Source organism: Struthio camelus, chromosome 5 (genome assembly GCF_040807025.1).
Source record: "Struthio camelus isolate bStrCam1 chromosome 5, bStrCam1.hap1, whole genome shotgun sequence".
In the NCBI taxonomy this organism is placed as follows: Eukaryota; Metazoa; Chordata; class Aves; order Struthioniformes; family Struthionidae; genus Struthio; species Struthio camelus.
The window spans coordinates 21,628,425-21,652,209 of record NC_090946.1 but is presented as its reverse complement, the minus strand read 5'-3'; the positions used below and the strand labels follow the sequence as shown (position 1 = coordinate 21,652,209).

The 23,785-nt window shown below is 37.3% G+C and overlaps 1 long non-coding RNA gene across 1 annotated transcript in view; it reads left to right on the top strand.

Moving 5' to 3' along the window:
* Window positions 1–23,785, top strand: part of LOC138067435 (uncharacterized) — a 227,198-nt gene that overhangs the window by 48,449 nt on the left and 154,964 nt on the right. The window contains exon 2 of the long non-coding RNA XR_011141351.1: window positions 10,768–10,831. This is a non-coding gene — a long non-coding RNA (uncharacterized lncRNA). The remainder of the gene's footprint in view (window positions 1–10,767; window positions 10,832–23,785) is intronic.

Sequence of the window (23,785 nt, the reverse complement as noted above, 5' to 3'; positions counted from 1 at the left end):
GTGCCGTTGCTTGTTGTTTACCATGTTTGTTGAGCAAGTACAATCGGCCAATATTCTGTAGAATCCCTTTTCTTACTAAAAGTAATTTCCTTGATTCCTTCCTCTCTTTCTCTTTCACTAGCAGAAGTCTCCAGCTGGCCTGGGAGCCTTATCACCTCTGTCTGGTTATTAACAGTCCATTTGCTTAAGTACCTACCATAATTACTTTCTATGGTTCCTCTGAGAGAGACTTCATTTAAGGAATTCTAAGAAAAGTTCTGGTCTGACTGATGACCACGCAGTTACATTTCTGCCACCTGCTAGCATCTCCTAAGCCAAAATAGGTTTGTGAGAGAGAAACCTTGCACTGATGTGTGTGTGTTAGAGGTTTTAATTTTCCAGCTTTCTCTTCATGTTCCCTTCCCCTCTTTCAAATTGCCTTTTTTTCTGAGCATTATTACTTAGTATCAATACCGTATTCCAGTAAAAGCCATTGATGTAAATTTTGTAGGAACAATACAGTACTGTATGTACTGTACGCACGTATTTGCGTTGAGGGATTGCATGAACTGCGTTTAGTAGAATTAGGATCAGAGCAGCCAAGGGAACACCAAGTAAAGGTCCACAAAAAGTACTGAGGATAAAACATCACAAAATGAACATACTGTGTAATATAAATCTGAGAAGAGATGTAAGTCATGTTGTTATGATTTTTCCTAGGGTATTTTTACTAGCCTGTATAGGCTGTAGGTTTTTATAGGAAGGACGGGCATCTTGCTTCACCTTGGAATGATCACGTAGCTACATTCTGTTTGCTGACTCTTGAAACTCTTTATTCTAGAGAATACTTTAAAGTTATACTCTAGAATAGCTGCAGGTGTTAATAAAGCATGCTGATCTTTAGCATATCATGTTAATGATTTTATTTCCTAGTTATGTCATTCAGTTTCTTTCTCTGTAGGCTCACAGCCTCTATTTTCTGTAAACTTAACCCAAATTGTGAACGTGAAACTGCTCAAGTGATGAGTTTCTTCTTGCGTTCCATTTAAACCCACATAACCACATCTTTCACATGGCTTGAGTTAAAGCCCTGATTCAACTTGTTTGATAAGGCTGGGACAAGGTTAATTCAGCATATATAAAATCTTTTCACAGATTAGTCCTGAGTTTTGGATTTGTAACAGACCTTGAACTATAAATGAGCCAGAATCCCTAAGTCTGTGCTCAGAAACAAATTTTCCTGGAATGTAATGCTGTAGGAAGATCCAGGATTTCAGACTTTTTAGGCTCAAGTGATTACAACAGAAGGGATGAGATTGAAAACTCTGTCTGAAAATGTAAATATGATTATTGCATACTTACTATTGTAATAAGTATTACAGGTAGCTCCTCCCTCTTTGAATAAGAAGTTATATTATTTGAATCATTTGTATCTCTCACAAAGCTGTTCCTGAGTAAGCCCAATACAAGTCAGTGGAATGATTCAGTGGATTTGGGTACAAATCCTTGGTTTCAAACTTTCGTATTTCCTGTTTTTCCTCTGTCCCAAAACAATTTAGAGAAACACTACTCTATTATGCTGGGTTTAATAGATTTACTCAGAGAACTCTGAATGCTGTTCAACTGCTGCTTTCTATAGGAGAACAGACATTTATCCACCAGATGTGACTATAATGATTACAGCCATTAAAAAAAATAAATAAAAGCAAGCCTTCATTATGCTCAGGTTAGCCAATATGAAGCATACGACAAACACTCTTATTTGGTCGTTTTAATGTACCAAAGTGTAATCACAGTGGATTTCAGCCTCGTGGTCGGCAGAGCTTATACCTTCTCATTTATATCTCCGGTACATCAGGCAAATAAGTATAGCACATTGAAAACAAATTCTGGACCCATGGATAAGGCAGTAATACACCTGTCAGAATAGACAGGTGCCATAAAATTGGCCTTCAGCAGGGCATTATGTAATTTGTACCTCTTTTGTAAGCCTTTTCTTGCTGGTTCCAAAATAGGAGTTTACACTGAAGACTGACATAAGTTGAACTGGAGAGGTATGAACAACATTACTATGGCAACACTAAATGTTGTATATGTGAAGAGGCAGGTCAGACCCCTGTGGATCATCAAATGCCAACCTGGCTATTATAATGAATGATAATTGGTTAAATTATTAAGTGTTCTATTGCTTATTCCACAGTAACTAAATGGCCATGCAGTTGCTATATAATTACTGAATGACTGATGATCTGTTTTCTTGTCTTGTTTTCTTATCTAGTCTGTCACGACATGAAAAGAGAATCCTCTGTGTGTGTGTGTGTGTGTGTGTGTGTTTTTTTTTTTTTTTTTAAACCAATCATAGGTCCTATAAGGTGCCAAATACCTTTAATTCTCTGCTTCATAATGAAGTTGGGATGTTGCGTAGCTTTGAGGATTCCAAGATAAAGATACTTGTACAAAGTATTGCCGCTGCAGAAAATTCATCTTTTGGTCAAGATGTTGACCTCAGATTTGAGCTTTGTTTGTGCCATATGTTAAACCCAACAGAGAGCCTAGGTTTGTGCTCTTAACTTACCATGTTATTCAAACTGCTAAAGCCTTCACTTGCATAGGTCCCAGGGTCAAGTGGTGAGTCTGTCCGTTTTGTTCAGCTCTGTTCTACTCTTTGAACAGCTGCTGAGTTTCAGTCAAGGGTCACATTACAGTGATCCTCGTAATTGCCTCTGAGGTGGCGCTTCTCTGCTGAAATCCAAGCCATCCAGTGCACATAATCTCCTCCTCTTTATTGCTGAAGTGGCAAATTTTACCCCCTCTGGGAAAGGGATGCTTTTAGCTATTGCCTCCCAGAGGCATAAGAGAGGAGTGCAGTCCTGTGTTCACGCTCAGTTTTGACTATGAAGTTGCAGCTAACAGCTAGCACTTCTCATTTGGGGCTAGAATTGTCATTTCTCTCCTCCCCTCCATTACTGGGAATCAACAAGAAGGGTTTTCCTAATTCTTCACTGCTTGATGCTAGCTGAATTTGACTCCCGGTAATGGAGAAGAGAACTTGTCACTAACTCAAAGTTCCCTTGTTTAGCTACTGCCTCACTCAGCCTGCAGACACTCAAGTCTCACTTCGAACACAACAGAAGGGCAGTAGATTTATTAGGTTAAAGCTTCTGGATCAAGCTAAATTTGATCTCTGTTAAAAATACAGTCTTAAATACGAATTCACTTTCAGGTTTGGCCACTAATTTAATACGTGAACTTGAATAAGTCCTTTTTTTGTATTTCCACACTCCATCTCTACATCTTGCATAGCACTTTCTTTGTCTGGCTAGCCTGTTTAAACCTAGGGATATCAGTGAGGGGTTTGTTCTTGTGTATTTCTGCAGGACTTGGCACACTAGATTGTCTGGTGTTTTGTTCCCCCATAACATGTTGAATTTTGGTATCAGAATATGCAGCTCATTCTGATAGTCTACTTTGTACTGTATTTGATGCTTTTTACGCTTGGCTGTAGTAACTGCAAACTGGGAAGGCGTTGGACAGATTTATGATACAAGAACTGAGTCAGATATGCCAATTAAGTGAAATAGCTTTAGAGCTAGGTATAAAAAGAGATCGTGAATTGCCTTCTGGATGAATTAATAGTCCTTTTTTAAAGGACTTAAAAATTCCCAGTCTCTCTGGCCAAACGTAGAGCATCAAGCATACTTGAAGCAAACTGATAAAGGAGCAGAGTATACACTCTTAATGAGAAATGATGAGGACAGGGTAATCCTGCCCTTAAAAATTAATAATAAAAGTCAGCGTCCTCCTTTTGACCTTTTAGGATGCACCATCCCCTGGATAAAAGTGTCAAAGATAGCCCCCTCTCGTGCCATTATGGTGAGGATTGAGGCTGAGGATGGGATTTGGGGTTATATTTTAGGATCTAGCAAGTTATACTGGTAGCAGTGGATTTGAATGCCTCTCATTAAGGAGGAGGAAATGTCTGAGAAATATTTAGGGATGACAACTAAGATTTAGGATTAGGGATAAGAAAACATGGGGCTGCCAGCATGGTCAATTGACTCATTTCAGCAATGCCTGAATATGACTATGTGTAGAGAGCAAGATTCATATAACTTATTTTAATGTTTTTAGTGGCCTGGACTGCTATTCCTTGTGGAAGCATAGGCCAAGGATTGAGAATGGAATTTCCATTTGTTAGTGGAAGTATCACAGAGTGGAATTACTGCAGTAATTTGGAGGGATCAGTAAGGTGAATAAGGACTTGATGTCAGCCGATACAAATGTCTGTTTAATTACACTGCACTGGTGAATTCCTAGCTTTACATTGGGAAAGAAGAATTAAGAGGGAGAGTCAGGGATGTTAAGGTACACGTTTGTGAATTTGTGAAGGTAAACTGAAGTAGTTGCATCAACTGATGCGAAGCTTTTCTCCTTAATCAGATCCTAGAGAGTATGTGCTTTTTTTGGTCAAGCATAGATTGGGAGGTCAGGAAGACTGTGGCCACTGTGCATGTAGTGTTTATTACTTCAGCCAGCAGCCTCCCGAGTATAAAATGTGCGTGGTTATCAAGAGATAGGAAAATCCCTTTCTTAAGCTGCAGGCATCATAGAGTTCATAGCCTTCAGGGAAGGCTAGAGTGAAGGCGAGAAAGAGCTGTAGCACCAAAGAGCGGTGGGTTCCCTTACTTTAAATTTAGGATTAGCGTATAGGCTAGGGTCCAGGAAGCTGGGGTTGAGGGGCACGGGTTGACATTCGTTTTCAGGTAAGCAAGCAGACTGAAAGAGGGGCCTGCAGTCAACAGGTTTCAAGATTCTGTTGTTGCATTTCACTCTGCCTTGGATTCCTCGTGTCTGGAATTGTTCTTGGGAGACAGAGTAAAGATTGGGACTGGGTCAAATTAAGCCCTGTGCAATTTCCTGTAGGTCTAAATACCTGATTCCTGTTCTTCAGACGGCAAGGGTTCCTGTTCTGCAGAGGTGCCTAGGGTTAGAGTTACAGTTGTTTAGAATGATTACGTTATTTTGGAAAGTCTTTTTTTTTTGAATTGGATAATAAGGATAAAATGAAGGCAAGAATCAGCAAATATTTATTTTATATTAAGATATTTATCTATCTTAATATAAAAGTCTACGCTTTTAAACTAAAGCTGCGGGTTCACAAGCTTAGACCTGAGGATCATGGATTTTAGTTGATGTCAGTCAGGACAGCTGGCATAAACTTGAGGCTAGGTATCAGTTTATTTGAGTATTTTATTCTTTAACCTCAAGTAGAAGTGTGTTCTTCATCTTCAGGTAAGTCTAGAACTGCCGTTACAGTAGAGATTCACGTTGCAGTCAAGAATGACTGCAGAAATGGCTGTGTGTATTTTGATGCTGTTAGATAGGCTGGGTGCAGATATCAGGTGATGTGAATGCTTTCCTGTTAACAAGTCAGGAAATAATTATTCCCCATCTTTCTGCTCAAAGGAATAAGTTAAATTCAGGGCTAGGCTTGAACCAAGTCTGGGGTTATGAAAACATGACTGTTAATGGTTTCAGTCAGGCTGACAAGACAAAGACTGAGAACACCTTGCAAGAATTTTAAGTCTATTTCTGATGACAATTGCGTGTAAAGAAGGGTGTCCTTTCAGGAGAGGTTCCCTGTTGAGGGTTTAGAGAGTTTGAACTTTGAGGGTATGATGTCTCCTGATTTGTCAGATCCGCAGATTTTACCTGAGGTAGATATGAGTTAGTTCTAATAGCTTATTCTTGATTTTTCGTTTAGCAGTGATTTCCTAATCTTTGCTATTTTGTAGGTGGATTAAGGTTGGTGTTTTGGAGAGAAAGCATTGCAGAGATGGCATTATTTCTTTTTTCTTTTTTAATGTCCAGTATTAATAGAGCTGAATATTTCATTTTTAATTTTAGGGGAACATGTGCTTGGATAGGCTAAAGCACTGACAGAAGATGTGTGTGATTCTGTGGCCTATATCCTTCTTCCTGAAGGAATTTGACTCTCCAACTTCAGTCTTCCATTTGAGTGTTCTCAGTATCAACTGATAGGAAGGAATACATTCAGTTCCCGTGAAATAATTAAACATTCATTGGACTAAAAAAGTGAAAAAGAAGGAACTTTATGGCTCAGTGGTTGGTATATTAGTGTGGAGACAGGTGGATGATTTTCTAGCTCTGGCTTCAGTGAACGTTCAGGATAAAATACCTACCTGCATATTTCCTGGAGTAGGGACTGGAACTCTTTACATCCTCTGCCTTTCAATATTAGTTTCCTAACCAGCAGACTGTGGAGTGTTCTTTCTTTAGCTTCTTATTTCATGCAGACTGGAAAAGAGAAATTGAAGTAATCGTATCGTGTACGCTGTGCCCTCATAGTTTGGGAAATCTCCTGTGACTTGGACTGTGAGGTCACATCCTCTGAGACAGAGGAGTAATTTTTAGACCTAAGAAACCTTGAGTGTCCTCCATTCTAAGGAAGTATTCACAGCATTGTTTTGTTTGGGTACAGAGAGTTAATACTGCATGGCTGTATTTTTTGTGAAGTGCAGTGTATTTTTTGTAAATGCTATGAGAATGCTCACCAGAGTGGAGCCCACAAACAGGATGGATAAGACGAGTTTCTGCTTTTCTGAATTCTTAGCAGCCTTAGACATGCTAGGCTGCTAATTGCAACCGTAAGGTAGGCAGTGTTGAAAATGCTTGGGAGCAGACATTTCCAGAGCCTTAGTAGTAGAAATACAGAAGCTTTTGACACTGCAGGGGTTTGGCAGCAGTTGTCGGGGAATTAAATGGCCTAGGATTTAGGCACTGATGTGGCAGCTGGTTAGCCAAATCTTTTTCTGAATCTAGTCTTTTTTTTTTCTTTTTTTTTTTTTTTTCCCCTTTAATATCTGTGCTCTAGTAATAGGTCTAGCCATGAACTAGGCTGATGGATTTAGCTGACTTGTTGATCTCTGGTGTAAAACTGTTTCAGAGTTTGTTTCTTAAATTATAAATAAAAAAGCACCTACCACAATTCTGCCTGAATTTACTTTAAAAAAAAAACACAAACAAACACAAGTTAAATAAACATGATAGATGCAAGTAAAGAAGTGTCACACGTTTTTGTTTTAAACCTCTTTCAGCCTCCAGGGTATTTCACAATTATGCATATTATAAAACCTGGAAATTTGAGACAGCTGACACATGTTACTTAGGGGATGCTGATGAAGAACCCCAGTTTCAAGATGTCTAGCTTTTACCCTGTTAAGACAATTATGGGAATGTCTGGGAACTGTGATTATGTATTGAGGAGATGAGCCAAATTACTAGGCAGCGGTTGCACCCTTATAGATGCTTGGAGTAACCGTACTGAAAGAGCGGACGTATAAAGCGTTTAGCACTCTACTTCGGCTCGTAAAAGGAAAGGCTTGGAAATTGCTAAAATGCTAATTCAATGCAAACAAATAATTTTAAATTTTTATCACCTATGGGAAGGAGAAAACAAATGAATAACTGTATTCAATAGGCATTTATTTTAGAAAGTTCCAACATTCTTCTTTCACAGATAAGATATTTTCATCTTGACCCAAGCTCACTGAAGATCTTAAACCCACTCAGCAGTGTTTTCAAATGCGTGGTAATGCATTCAACAAATCCTCACAACTTCAGTACACAGCTGCAAATTAATAATATATATTTAGAATGCAAACAAATTAGGAAGGTAGAAGGAGATACACCAAACTCATGCTTTTCATCTATTCCTCAGTGCTTGGACACTTGTTTGATGGGTTACATAAAAAAATATTTACCTCTTCCCCTCCCCCCCCCCAATTAAATGCAGATGTAATAAAGATACTTCTAATGATTCAGGGGCATATCTGTCATGATATCATCTGATATGTTATCAATGGAAGAAGAAAATATCAAATGACTGAAGCAATTACATTTCAGTATCCCAAGGCAGAATGTTTATGCTCGCTATGGGCATGTTTTGGGGGAGTAGAGAAGAATTTGAATTAAATTCTTTATGTAAAAATGTTTCTGAAAAAAGTATGTTCATGCAAAAGCATCTCTTATCCTATTTGGAGTCGGGAGTTGTAATGTGGCATCTATTGGTAAAGACGAGTATAACAAGGAGTTAAACTCTGTAATAGTTAATATGTATAACAGAAACCTTGTCTTCGATGTAAAAATACAGCGCTAATGATTAAATGAGGCTGATGTTCAGTATTAGCAAAAAATAAATCTGTTTTATAAGTTGATATATATCAAGATTTCTTAAACAATCTAAAAATATTTTCACATGTATTTATTATCTGCTATCAGAACTACCGTATTTCGTAAATTTCTGTAAATATATAGAACTCTGAAAAGTTAAGTTTGATTACCTTCAAACGTTCAAAATACATTCCTTTCTTAAGGAGGTGTCCATCTAAGAAATACGAGAGTATTTTCTATCTTACAACATGCGGGCAAAATCTCCAAAGAAACTGCAAAATGTTTTTTGTTTGGGTCGTCTTTTCAAGTGAATACGTGTATGTGGTAGGAAGACTGTGAAGGTTTTTCACAGATTTGTATTTTAAAAAAAGAGGCCAACTTCTCTTGAGTGTCAATATTGTGCATTGCAGACTGTGAAAATCAAAAGAGCTACTTTTCCAGAGCGATTCAATTGACATTTCCTTTCCACACTCTAGAGTTCCAGGATGTTAAGAGTATTGATTAAACATCTGGTATTTTGGTAGGTTTCCCATATCTTTAGAAGAACAACTCTCAAATGATTTGGAGACTCCAAAGGCTTGAAAAAAGAGCGTGCTGTTTCTCATTTTAGTGTAATTGAACAGATTTGGGGTGGGGGAAACTTACAGAAAAGTTATATTTTACGTGTGTGTGTGTGTGTGTGTGTGTGTGTGTGTGTATATAATGTATATGAAATAAATACTACAAGTAGCATCTCTTTTCATATTAGATTGGCATCCTTTTTAATCATTTGCTCTAACTAGAAGGGGATGACTCCTTTGTCATCCAGTGGAGGAAATGACGACACTAATTAAAAAAACACGGCCATAATTTGCCGCCGTTATCTAAGAAATGCCATACTGGATCAGTCTTCTCACTGTCTCACCCGTTCCTCTGACTTTAAGAGCAGTCACTAGCAAATGTCTATAAAAAATTTAAGAAGAAGGGCAAGTGTAAAATGATACTTTCACTGTTCTGTCCTCCCAGCTTTTAGTGATCAGTTATACAGGAGTGGCATGAGCCAGAAGTTCTGTCTGACCTACTAATGGAGTTCTACTCCATGAACTTTTTGCGTGCGATTATCCTTTTGACCTATGCAACGTTCAGTGACAAAGGATTTCACAGTACGGTTATGGTACCGTGTGGAAATGCAATCTCACTTTTCAAAAATGACTGCATGGAAATTTCCTGGCATGTTGCTTCATTCTTGTGTTTAGTGAAATAGCAAATAATTATTTCCCCTTCAGTTTTGCCAAATCGTGATTCTGTAGACCTCTATCTATCTATCAGCAGCTATCTCTTTTCCAAGCTAAGAAGTCCTGTATAGTCTCTCCTGCTATGGAAATTGTTCTGATGTTTCTTGTTGACAGCCTCTATGACTTTTGATTCGTAAGAACCTTCAGTTTTCTATGCATACTTTCAGTTTATTCTTTTAAATAAGTAGAATTCAGGAGAAAATGAGGAAGGTGGAGAGTGGAGCCAGAGAGAGAAGTCTCTATCAGCTTCTACTTTCCAGTATTCCACAGGATGACTTTGGGGGGCTGGGGGGGGGGGGGGCGCTCCGGGAATGAGGTGGTTTGCTTGTCTCTGCAAATACTTACTTTGACTAAATGATACCAAATAGTGGACAAAAGGTATAAGCAAAACAAAATCATCTGGAATTCTGTGCTGTGGGGGGACTGAATTGTGTTGCTACTGCAGTGAAATTCTTTTTCTGGTTAAATCAGTGGAGTGTTTAAAATTGGCTTCAGTGGGGCTAGATTTCACTTTGGAGATATATATTTAAGACACTTCAATTTCTGTCACTGCACATTGGTTGGATAAGACTTGGGGAACGTTTACGTTGTCAGTGTACTACTGCAGCTTTCTTGTCATCACCCAGACTTAGCAGTTGTATCTCATGGTTTCAGCTGTAGATACTTGTTTGAATGAAACGTTGCAAGCTAATGAAGGATCCTCAGAGAAGGAAGAATGAAATTGTGTGTTTGGTTTGATTATTAAAATAGTTCTCTTCAGCATGAAGAACTTCAGATTTCAGATTATGCTCTAATAACCGAGTTCCAAGCTTATTACCATAGCCTTACATACTCCAGAAGGAAGGTAAAAGATCCTCCTCTGTGCAAATTCTGCCTTCCCCCTGAATGTTTATCAGTGCACTAACTTAGTATGCTTTCTGAGCTGTTGAATGTCTAACTGTATTTATGCATGAAAGCCACCACTGAAATATTCTTCTTTGGAGGGCTGAATTAATTTCAGAACTAGTACATGTCGTATTTATAAGTGCCAAGTCTCAATTTTTAACTCAAGATTTATTTCTCAACAAACAGTCAACCGCTCAGCCATCTCCTGCTATCTGATTTCTGTCCTAGCATACAAGTCGTGAAGTGGTAAAAGGATAGGTCAGGTATGCGGGCTGTATTGCTCTGGGGACTAGCTTGTTTCTTTTCTTGCTTTTTGGGCAACGCAGCAGAATAGCCGGTAATGGAAGTAGTTTTCCAGGTGGGCAATGGAGGCATGAAACTTACACTGAAACTTAGTTTTATTCAATACATTTTTTTTTTCCTGTTCTCTTTCTAGTTCAACACAATGAAATGTGAGACAGGAAGAGAAAAGAAGCTTGAAGGAATGTGATAGCAACAAGGTAATTGTTACATTACTAATAAACCTTGTGCTACTTAAGGGGTGAGGGAGACCAGCTGTGTTAATAAAAGCTAATAAAAAATGGTTAATGCAGTAGTTTTCCATTCAAACTGGTATTTTTGTTGAAATCAAAATGTTTTACAGGAAGTCTCAGTTTTGCCAATTTTTGAAATGAGAGAAGTTAAGTAATTGTGTTTCAGTGCCTTTGATGATGATAGAATATTTTAATGATAAATTTTTCTGGGGGAAAAGAATCTTTTTAATTCTACATTTTGAACTCCATCTCACTATGCTTATATTTTAAAATTTGTATTCATATAATTATACTGTCATACCCAGTAATAGTATAACTAATTATTAAAAGAGCTGTAGTTGCAACGTTGCACGTGCAACTGAATGAAAATGTCTTACTGTTCGTGAAATACAACTTTACCATTTTGACTTCTGCTTCTGAATGAAAATGGAAGTGAATTTTAAAATGTCAGAGTTACGCTGGAATTTGGGTTTGATCACCTCATCAAGTGGCTTCAGAAGAGATGTGCTTGAACTTGTAATATCGTGATGTGTGGCTGTTCGCTTTTATTGTGGCATAGCACTGAAATTTGCCAGTATTTTCCATGGATAAGATGTTTTACTGGGTGCATGAAGTGTCGATGTTCTGAGACTGTGTGTTTGTTCCTTATTTGTTAAAATTTTATGTGATTTTGTATTCTACTGAGAGTAAGTTTGTAATTTCTTTCAGGAGAAGCACATATACATAATGTTCTAGTGTGGCTATACACGTTTCTGGAATGCTGCATATAGCTCACTGCGAAGTTCAACCATAGCCTATAGGCATAACTAACATAAAATTGAAGTTTGAACCATTCTAGTTAAGAGGTTGGTAAAAACGCTGCTAATTTTTGCAGGGTAAAACGATCGTGTATTTTAAACAAGAAGAAATGACGTCTGACAAAACTCAGCAGTGACAGCACTGCTGAGATTGCTAAGCTTGCGAAGGTTGAGGAATCATTTCAGGGTCTTTCAGGGTTGATTCCAAAGCTCATTAATTTTTTTCCGTTGTCTCCAGTTGGTTTTGGGATTGAGCTCTTATTGAAAAACCCTTGTTGAAAGGCTCAAAGGGAGAGTTCCGAGTTCGCTAAGAACTTGCAGCAGCGCTTTGATTTTTTGCCTGCTTAATTCCAACTCGGTCGTCTCTTCTTGATCCTGAGTTCTGGAAAAGGTATGAGGAAAATGAGTGACTCAGCTTAGTAGAGAAAGTGAGAGTGGTTAAGGCAGTTAGAGAAATGTGGAGTACTATTACTACTGGTGGACTGTTCTCTTGTTCTTTCATTCTTACTCCAAGAACTAAATGGATCCTTCAAAATCTGGCAAACTGCCAAGTACGCCATCAAACATCTGTGTACCAGATGCGTAGAACATTATATCCAGCTGTGTTACTGCAGCTACATCTGCAGAAACTGCATATGTCAATTCCTATGGCCAGCAGGCTTTGAGAACACTGTCTGTAGGAATTAAAGCTTGTAGCAGAAGGAAGAGGAGTGGGCCTTTTACTTGCAGCTTTTACATCATCTTTTACCTCTTTACAATTGTTAACTTAGTTGCTAGTAGGTTTGAACTAATGCAGGGGTATAGCATATGATTTTCACCAGGGGAGACCTGATTTTAACTTGTGGTGAGGTCAAAAATGAAAATGAGTTTCATCTCATCCTGTGTTTTGGTTCCAAAACTGTACTTTTATTTTAGAGAACATTACAGTGGAAGTACTCAGAAAAGTATTCTCTTCTCCCTTCAGAGCTGGTGGAATTCTGTATGTTAGCTGAAGAACACTGGTGAGAGGATTACTTCAGAGAGCACTAGAGCAAAAATCCAAAAGCATTTCAGAATGATATGATATACTGTAGGTTTCCCCACCTAACACTGAGGAGCATATTCAGATTGCCTTGCTTCATGAAATAATGATGGTCTGACTGTGTCCTTTAGTTTAAAAATACTTCTGTCCTTGTCTTTTCCTTACCCCTGAAGAATCTGTTACAAGTATCATAAAAGCCAGGAAAAATTAATATATCTGTAGATCTTCAGTTTCTCCTTCCTAACAGAATAACTCTGCCTTGATATGGAAAGCGCTAGCAGGTTAGCGATAAGAAAAGAACTTTTTTTACTCAAAAAGGAGCAAAAGCAACACTTGTAGATTAATAACAGTGGCCACTCTTTTGAGTGGGCAATATTCATTGCAGTTTTTAGGCAGGTCTTTTTCAATTACATTTTTAATTCTTGCAAACAAAACAAATTGCGAATTCCACACTACTGAACCCATAAAGTCACTTTTTTTTCTGCTGGTAAATTTGCATGTCTATTCTTAGCTGGTGTCACTTTAATTTAAAATATCTCCTCTATTTTAAAGGTTAGAGCTACGTAAACAGTTCCCAGCATTTCCCAGTTTAGACTTTTCTGTTCACAAGAAAAAAGTGCGGCATTAGCTACATTAAGAAGGTATTGTCTTACATTTTCAGTTTTATGTTGCTGAATCGTTATATTCCAAAAATGTTTCTTCGGTGTATATTTATGTTCAGTGAACTGTGTTCAAAACTGTGATTTTTATTGAGCACAATGATACATGCTCAAAATTTGAAAAAATGCAAATATATTTGCTTTGGCAAATTGAAAATAATTATTATTTGGGCATCATTTTTATGTATACAGAGAAATATGTTCAAACTGGTTTAATCAAAACCTTCTAAAACAATGCCACCATATTATGAAAAAAAGAGCAGAGGTTTGCAGTAGATACAGATAGTATAAGGAAAAGGTAGCAAAAAACCAAGATGCTTTACTTAAATGGTCTGGTACCAGTAGATATTAATTATGTAGCAACAACGGCTAATTATTGATTACATTTCACATAAAATTCCCTTTAATTTGACGTTCTCTGTGTTTATTTCTGAACATAAAATTCCCTTTAACTTTAATTTGACGTTCTCTGTGTTTATTTCTGAACCTTCTTCCTCTCTGCATCCTGCTCTTCCAGTTGTAACAGCTGGATTTTAGACACAGCTTGCTCTGCATATTTGCCTTTCCTGACACTGTCAAGAACAGAAGAGCCTTGCGGTAACAGGAGACATAAACAAGATAAAGCACGTTTATTTTCTCTGACTTAAATCATAGGCAGTGTTATCTAGGCTCTGAACCTAGTTAGTATCCAGATAATAATGGGAAGCAAGATGAAGCATTTTTGTTTCCATTCCAGGCCTTTTAGTAGCAGATATTTCTCAATGGAAGAACTGTAGTGCAGCCTGTTTGTTTTTCTAACTTACTGGACGTTTTCTCTCCAGAAATGGGGATTCCACTCTTCTAATAAGTGGCGAACATTGCAGCCAGTAGCTACTGTCCTGCTGGTTTGTAATACTAACTTTTCTCCAACTAGTATACGGGATACAAATTGTGATTTACAGCACCGGTCCACTGATGTAGTTAAAATTACTCGTACGTTAAAGAGATGGTAGAATCAGCTCCATTAATAAGATCTAGAATAAAATGAAGTAACTGTGTGATGTTCTTGGTTCTAACAAACTTTGCTAGGGTAAGCTTTAACTGAAGGGAGAAGAGCAGCTGATGTGTCAGTCATAGTATCTTCACGCTTAATCCTTCTACAGTACTAAAAATTATTTTTTACTTTCGAAATGACACTCAAGAAACAAAGTACTCAACTGATGGAAATATACTTCACTTCTTATGCAAAGCACATCTGTGGTAAAATTACTCCAGTGGGAATGTGGGAGAACAGAATTTTATTCCAAGACTACAGTGTTCTCACTAAGATTTAAAATTACCTGTTCACTTCCAGAGTCTTTCTGTATTGCTTTAAAGCTTTATCACTGTTTTTTCTTGTAGTCACCCATATCAGTCACAGTTGCCTTTTGTTTAGGGTTTTTTTCCCTCCTCCCTTCGTTGCCTTTAACCCTTTGTGCAAGGAGAAGACAGTAGAATTTTGTGAAAGTTTTCCTTTTTTGCTGACAAATGCTATTCCTTTGATATGACAGGTGTCTAGGACCTGTACAGTACTGTACTGTAAGTCAAAACATATTTGTAAAACTCTAGAATTAATGTCCAGCATTGTCAGATGCACAAGAATGCTTAAGACAGTGTTTCCATTGAAAGAATAAATGGGCAAATTTGAATAAACAGAGAAAATAAGGATGAGAGAGAAGGTTTTAAAAAAAAAAAAAAAAAAAGTCAGCGTTCTGTTTAAAAAAAAAAAAAAAAAAAGTATCTTTCCAGAAAATGTATAAATACACCTGGAAAAAAGAGGGAAGAAAAAACCCTTTGGCAGCTGCAGTGAATATTGAGGATCATAAGCAATATAAACAAGCTTTAAGTACAGCTGGAGAGAGATGGAAAGCAAAATAGAATGAAAAGCCCTTTTCACGGATTGCAAAGTAGACAAAGGAAAGTCTGAAATAGTTAACTGTTCAGTGGAGGTTATAATTGCAGTATTTTCTGTACTTTATGTTAAGAAATAGTCTCACCTGATGCTTTGAAAAATGTTCTTGCATGTTGAGAACTTTAACAGATCCAGTGTGTGTTTGAAAGTATTTATAATTGTTTGAATTTTTTTATGTGTGACTGTATAACTGCTATCATAAATAAAAGTACCTTGGGAGGAAAACTGAACTCCTCTAAATAATTTTGATTAATTCATGTTAAAATAGAAGTGATAAATCTTCAAGTCAGCGGTTTACATAGCTAGTACAGCCTTGTCTGGAATTTCAGGTAGATTATACTAGTGCCTATCATAATCTCAAATAGATCATCCAGAACCTGATAGGCAGGTACAGGAAAATAGGAAGGATGTCTGAACATCTTTGGACACAATCCCTGGAGTACCTATGATGAGCTAATCTTTCCTCAGTATCTTTTTTTTCTATTTTTGTTCTTAGATGTTGACAGGCAAATCTCAACCCATTTTGGAAAGATTGATAAATTTTTTCGTTAAAATTAACATATTTAGTATTAAGCAGCAGGTGGGAGGAGGACAGGCACTCAAAGCAGTAGTCTTGTGGAAAGCAAATCGAGTGCATCCTAGTGAGTTAGGCAGTCGGTGCGTGTATAGGTGTGGACTAGTCTTAGTTTTAGTGTTTCTTGCCACGTAGCAGATATGGAAATGGCTTACACTGAGGGGAGGATTAAGGAACACGGAGACCGATCCAGAGGCAGTCAGGCTTCATTGGGGTCACTGCTCACAGAACGTCTTGTTTCTGTATGGGATTCTCGCTCTTCCTGATGCAGGAGAGTACTTACTTTTCTGACTTCTGTTGTTCTTTGGAGGGTTGGTCTTTCTTTCTTTCTTTCTTTCTTTTTTTTTTTTTAAAACCAGTTTTTGCTATTGAAGTAGAGTTTTATTCCAGTCCTTTTTGAAACCCGGGAGTGGGCTACACTTAGTACAAATATTTAAGAGCTGCTAAAAGTATTAATTGATACATAATATGTTAACGAGTTTTCTATAAGGAATTGTGACGAGCGCTACTGAGACCCTGTCACCAGCAGTTTCCAGAGTATTTGCCCACATTTTCATGCAGCAGATTTGTCCAGCCTCCTAAAACGGCTGTAGCTTCTTCCTGCTTTGTTTCCACACATTCTTACTTTTTTCTGTAATTGCCTGTTTGCCACCTTGGCAACATGAGTATTTCAAATGCAAAGTTTTAAAATACCAAGCTGTTTTTGACCTTTTCTTGAAAGATTCTGAAACAATGACTTTTTTCAGGTCAGTATTCTCTCATAACCTGGCTAATGGCCAGGGTGATAAAAGTCTCTAATCCAAACCACTCGTAGATATAATCTAAATCTTTCTCAGACTTGTCATATAGTTTTAAATTACCCGTACTGTGGAGGCTGCCAGTTATGAAGTCCAGGTCACCTTCCTTCAATGGGCAGATAGAATGAAGAATTTAAAAGTAAATGATGGTAAAGGATGGCAGAGAATCTTGTTTGGAAGATTTCCATTAATATATTAAAACCATTTTGTTGTGAGCTTGGGTGATGAGGAATCTTCATCCCAAAATCTTACTTAGGTATTTCTTATAAATAGTAATTAGGTTTTTGTTTTTGTTTATTTTTAGGGAATGAGCATAATTTAGAGTACTGTAAACTGTTCTCTGTATCCATGAGTATTCTGCCCTGTGTTTTCTTTTCCCTCAGATATCCAGTCTTCATAAGTATCTTGTCAAGACCAGAAGATGATTCTTAGCGTTTTCTTCACTTCATTTGCATGTGTTCTGTTCCCATGTGAAATATCCATGCCTAAGTGAGGAGCCATAAATCTGCTATGTGATATGCTGATAGGTTTTTTCACAACTAGGAAACATCTAGTTCATCTTAGTTGAAAACTTTGTAATGACCCCTTGTTTTTCATAATTAGGACTGGTCTGCCATTGTCACTTACCCATTGAGATCTTTTGATAGAATTACTAAAAGGTGCTATGCTGGTTTCAGGTATGAAGATACAAAATTTGAAAGCGATTATAGATGCCATCTAACGTTTGCATTTTCTGTCCCTTCGCTTTTACGTAAAAACCCTAGGGGCTTTCATGACCGTGTCAATTATATATTTTTCTTACAAAGCTGAGTTTTTATGAGAAGTCTTGAGCTTTGTATTTTCTTCTGTAAGATGGGTTTCACGTGAATGAGGGCAGAAAGAAGACGATATTGAGTATGTACTTTATCGTATATACTTACATACCGTGTAGCTAGTTCAAGTATATATGCACATGTATATAGTATGTATATATACGTATATGCTACTTTATGAATATATGCTTTTATGGTTAACGTCTTCCTTGGTCGTTCATGTTGCGGGTTGTTTCCTAGTTAGTTAAACCAATCTTTTCCAAAAGCATCAAATTGTTTCCTGTATGTACTGCATGCAAAATCTAGGTGGCAAGAGCAGACGTTAGATAATTTTTTTTGTAGTTAAACACGATGCTTATTGTTATAAATTAGATTTGAGATAAAATTACAAAGACTGTATGGATAGAAAGATATTTCCTTTTTTCCTGTTTCACTATCAGGTCTGAACACATTCCACTTTGCGAAGATAGTGAGGCTGTTCAAAAGTACAGATGTATAACTAGTATACGTTTTTAAAAATAAGATGAAAATATCTTGTGAGAATTTGGCCTGCTTTGTTCATATTACCCTGGGGAATTTACTCAGGTGATGAGAGAAAGAAAACTTTTTCTCGTCTAGGCAATATGAAAATACTGATAGACGTTGTCTTTGTTTCATGAAGGGAGAACCAAGATTCCCCTAGATTCTTGCAGACAAAGTTTGTAGGACCATATGATATCTTTGATTCATATTCATTGATCTTATATACATGAAAGATGTGTGCAGTTATGAAGTCCTAACGTGATGAATGTAACTGACCAGAACAGCATATTAGCTACATCTGTACTGTGAAATAAATAGGGCAAGGGGAGCAAATCCAGTGTAGGATCACTGATAGTTCATGCTGATGAATTGTTAACATAATCCTGCATACAATTTTGGCCATGTCATCGTGCACTCTGTCAGACGTGGTTTGATGCAGCATGTTCCAAGGATGGTTTCTAGTAGGCAGTATGGATGAGACTGTATCATTCTGTCTTTTTCTGCTTTGCATCTCCGATCTTGTCTTACTAGTTTCACGCCTCAGACATCCTCAACATTCTCTCTTACTACACCCTAGGAAAATGCATACCTTTGCTTTCATGCTGGGAAAATGCTGCTCTGGGGAGCTGCAAAACAGTCTTCGCACTATTTCAGACACTTTGAACTGAGAAAAAAATACCAAAAAAAAAAAAAATGTCTCTGAGGTAGAGGTTGCCCACGTGGAATCCAGAAGAGATCCATGATCAAATGCTGCATAGCGTAGGTGCAGTCTTAGACTGTATCACATCACTTCATCGCCAAATAAGTCTCTCGTTCTCTTCATATTTAGTAGTATAGACATAGCCACTCTCTCAGTTTGGTCACGTGGCCCACTTGAATTTTGGCTAGACCATATGCATGGTTTCTCTTAAATTATGCCATACTGAAGCAGGCAAGTCGAAAGGAATATCTTATTGGCAGTTACTGCAGAGAGATTCTTCAAGTTGTAATTGTTGGCTTTCATCCAGAAGTATCTGAGAGGACATTTTTAGGCAAATGAAAGTAGAAGTTGGGGTAGTGTGGACCAGCATCAGCTTCTGATGACAAGAAAAGCATAGCAGATAGAAATAAGCCTGCAGTGTGGTAATTTTCTGAATATAGTGGGTGGCCTCTTATACAAATATATCTTGCATATGTAACTCCTATTAAAGCTGTAGACATTTATCTACCCTTTTTCAAAACAGCCAGCCCCTTTTTTGTGTTAGACCATTCACATTGACCACTGAAGGGATGATTGTTATTTCTGAAGCCTGCGTAATGCTAGTCAGAAAGATCTGCTCTGCAGCCTCAGTGGATGATCCTAGCAGAACTTTTTTGCTGTAGTTTTTGGAAGAAGTGATTATAGTTTAGACCTTACAGAATAAAACCTTTCTTAAATGTAATACAAATACTACAGTAATACATTTCTCATTATTACAGTTTTCTACCTTTAGAAGTATTAGCCAGGCCGCTGAGCAATGAAGATATTATTTTACCTGTAACCTGTTCACAGTATCGTGAACACAGTTAATTTCATTTTCTTCCTCCCCTGTTCTGTCAGTCTGAAGCCTGTTAAGAGAGAGAAACTCTGTGTTGTAACATGTGCCAGTGTCAAAGGAGGGTGTAGGCAGCATGCTGTGCTATTCCTATAACCTATAGGTTATTCCTGTAATAGCTCAGCTATGGGGCACACAACTGAATGTAGTGGGACTATGGGAACTGTTAAGCTAGTCATGTTCTTTCTGACCTGTTTTTAAAGGTAGTCATTCTGCCAGAGATTTAAAGTGTTTGATGATTACATTAAGCAACTTGCTTTGTTAATGCTCTGTATAGTGTTTTGCGTAATAACTGCTGGTGTTCACTTACCAGAAGTTCTTCATGTCTAATACATTAGTGTGTTCCTGCTGTAAGCATAGGGGTTCTATTTTAAATTGTGGTACAACTTTCCCCTTGTCTTCTGCGGGTTTTGTTTTGTTTTCTTTTTCTTTTTGCTCTGCTGTAGGACTCTCATCTGCTGTGATTAACGTCTTGCCCTTGTAATCCAACGTTCTCATTATGTGTATGATGTTTTCCTTTAACGCATTTTGTAGAAGAGCAAGTTCTGCTTTGTAGAGAGCATCACTTATTCAGAACTGGAAAAATTAATTTATTTGGTCAAAGGTTCCTAGGTCTTCAGTCGGGGGCAGATATTTTGTTCTGAGTGTCTGAAGAATGCAACCCTTTTTTTCTGCAAAGATTACAGATGGATTATTTTTATGCTTTATTCTGTTTTCTTTATATATTTTGTTTTGTTCCTTTCTAAAATGGCCAAAAAGAGGTAAATAATAAGTATTTTAGAAATAAAGTGAATCTACTGCCTCATCTTCACACAGTTGCAAATTGTTACTTCACAGCTTAGTCAAGACTAAATACCATTGGTGTCCAAAGAAAGCTCACTAGACAGCGTGGATTGTGTTGATTGTTTCAATGCAGTTCTTGATAGATAGAGAAGGCTACAATAACAGACTGACTGAAGTCATGGTATGATCATTTAGCTTAAGTGGTTCCTTCTTCCCCTTGTTTGCTTCAGTGTCGTCGTCTTTTTTTTTTTCACCCTTCCTTTTTCGGTCTAGATGAGTTCCCTGCTCCCCCTCATAGCACAGCCCCATAAAGAGTCTTGGCACCACAACACAGAAGCAGGGCATTTGTATAAGAACTGTTGGGTGTTGGAACCCTTTCAGTTATTTTTGCTACCAACAGCTTTGCATTGTCAAACCATGTCCTCTGTTGTGAAGACGGAGTGCATATAAATGAAATAAATCGAATAAATTCAAACTGAGAGAAACATAGGACTGATACTTCAGGCAACCAAGCCGTATAATGCCTTTTGCGTACAGATTGAGTGCCATTTCAAAATAAGATGGGGTTTGCTGATGTTTTTAATCTGCTACACCACTGTTCCATTGCCGTTCAGGTGGACCTTCTAACATGAAAAACACACAGTATTCTAACAGTAATTCACAAACTCACAATTAATGCACAAAACAGAAGCATATGTGGTCTTAAAAGTAGCAATATTTAGTAAGCAAAATGACCAGGTACGCTGTTGGACAGTGCAGCTAGTGAGGCAGAGGAATTGTATTCTTGAGAAAATTACTACCTCTTTTCGCTTCTAGATGTGTATTTGAATAAAAAACATACAAAAAAGTATTTGTTTCACTTTTACATAGTATTTTAGTTGAGTAACATCTACATATTTTGTTTCACTGTTATTGTTTCAATTCATGCCATTGTATTATATCAAAATAATGCTAAAATCCAGTTTGATTTCTGTTGGACCTATAACTCTTTTAAAACTGTCACCTGTAGACCTGTAACTCTGTAACTCTTTTAAAACTTCAGACTTCATTCATTTATCAGATCAACTTTGTGAACTGCCTCTTCTGAATATTTGTCCTGTAAGTCCTGCCTTAATGTGAGCGATCTGGGAAAGAGCATGCTTTTGAAACAGTTTTGATACACGTGAGGATTTACCATCCTGACAGTTTTGCCAAACTGATGAAGGAAAGTAATAATCCATAAAGTAAAAATATTGTATAAGCAAAGCGTTTAGTTGTTCTGTATGAAAGGACATGTTTTTGAGGTTAACCTTTAGTTTTAAAACATTTTAAGATTATATTTAAGATGTAAAGATTTAAAACGGAAAGGAAATACTAATTCAGTAGTTGAACATAATATTTATTTCAGACCAAAGCACTGCCTCTTCAAGTCTTTGATTAACTAGCATTTTTAAAAAATCTGGTGTGAAATTGATCTGAATTCTTTTTCCTCAGAATGATTAATGCGTAGAAACATCAGTTATTTGCAGGCCTATAAACGTGAGGACTAGGATTCAGTTTCTTACCTCTTTGGAATTTAGTCAACTGGGAATAATATTTCTGATTTCTCTAAGGATCGCAAGCCTCTCATATAGGCTATTTGGAAAAAAAGTTTTGTTGGTAAATTATTTTCAGTTGCTGCCCAGGCTTTTCCAGTAGATCCAAAGGCCCAGGCTTTTTCAGTAGATCCAAATCATTGCAAATCCTTGTTATAAGTTAGAATTTTTTTTTTTTTTAATAACTCTCAGCATAAAGATTCTGATCCACTGTAGCATAGATCAGGTCTTCTGGCCTACTGTTGCTATATGCTAATGACTTTTTCCAGTAGACTTCTTTGAAATAATTTTCTATCGTTTGTTGTTCTACCTCGCTCAAACTGGCCAGTGAACTAGTCCTTTCTCCTGGTACTTTCTCAAATATCGGACTAGGTGTTTCACAGTTTTAAGAACTACTTTAACTGTAGTGGCTGGAGATGATTTAATTGTATCCTATTCAGACGTAGAGTTGCCTGCCAAATCGTTTTCCAAGTGAAGTCTCTTTACTCACTGTTGTAGACTTTTTCTCATTCTCTTACAGAAGTAGATCAGCAATTAGGTATTGCCCAAATTTCAGCAGAAATCATAAATGTGCTATGAGAAAAATTTGCTAATGATCTTGTTTTCCTGTTTTTGTCACAAGCATTGTATGGCAGCATCTCTTTTTTTCTTTATCTCAGGATTAGCTCATCCTTTTTTCTCTCTCTTCCCCCCCACCCCCCCTTGCTTTTCTCAGAGTGCTTTTGGTGTTTGCTTTGTTCTAAGAACTGGTCTTAAGGAATCTTGAGGTTGCATGGCTATTTGCGGTTTGGCTTTCTCTCTGTAGGCTTGCGTTCCATTCAAGCCACTAAACTAACTGGCAGCTAGCTTCTTGCACTGGGTTTTTGCATACTGCTGGAAGGCAGAAAAACCAGTTTTATCCAGACTGCGCTGTGAGGATGAATTGCATGAAATTACTTACCCAGTCAGCTTGCAGCAAAAATGTACGTTTCTCCTAAACCTGTGCATTGTCTATTAAAGGCATTTCTAAGGACTTAAAAATGCTACACTGTTTCAGAGGATAGTTTGCTATGTGGTGTGACAAACAGTAGATCCATTCAAAAAAGTCAGTTTTGAATATATTATCATGTTAAAGTGCGTACCTAAATGGATGAAGTGGTGTATTTCTTATTAGAGGAAATCACAATAAAAAGGTTACCTTAAATTGAGCAGTCATATTCATCTAGAAATGAAAGTAAAAATGTTTTTTATTGATACTCTTCAGAGTCTTTGTATGGATTTTTTTTATTATTATTTTTTACTTCGCACTAAATATCATTAAGCTGTTAGTGGCTGCAAATCTTGTGTGCGCGAACACAAGATAACTGCTCTTCCCCATCAGTGAAGGCATGTTTGCATTTTTGTTTAATAACAACTTTGATCCTTCTACTGTTGGCAATGGTCATTGAGAAATCCTGACATAAAGAAGGTATCTGCAAGATAAAGTTCTACAAGGGATGATTAGCAGCACTTAAGTTTCCTTTCTGTTGAAAGGAAGAATCCCTGATTGAACAGTGCATTGAATGATATGACAAGCAAGTACTTGATCCCTGTCCAGCTGGAAAGGAATTGTATTCATCAGCAGCTTTTTAGCTAAGGATGTCTTTATATTTTCACTCTTTGTTTGAGTCTCTCCAGATCCTCCCTTTACTTCATGTCAGCACTATATAGTAGGTATGCCAAGTGGTTTTGAAATTTAAATTACAGTCTCTTTTTCAGATGTTATTGGAAAGAACATGTAATTTATAACCACGTGTTAGGAGTACAGGATGTTCATGGTTCGCTGCCAATTCTTCTTTTGTAAAGTTAATAAAACTTTCATAAAACACTTATACACTTGTATATTTCATGGTAAAGATT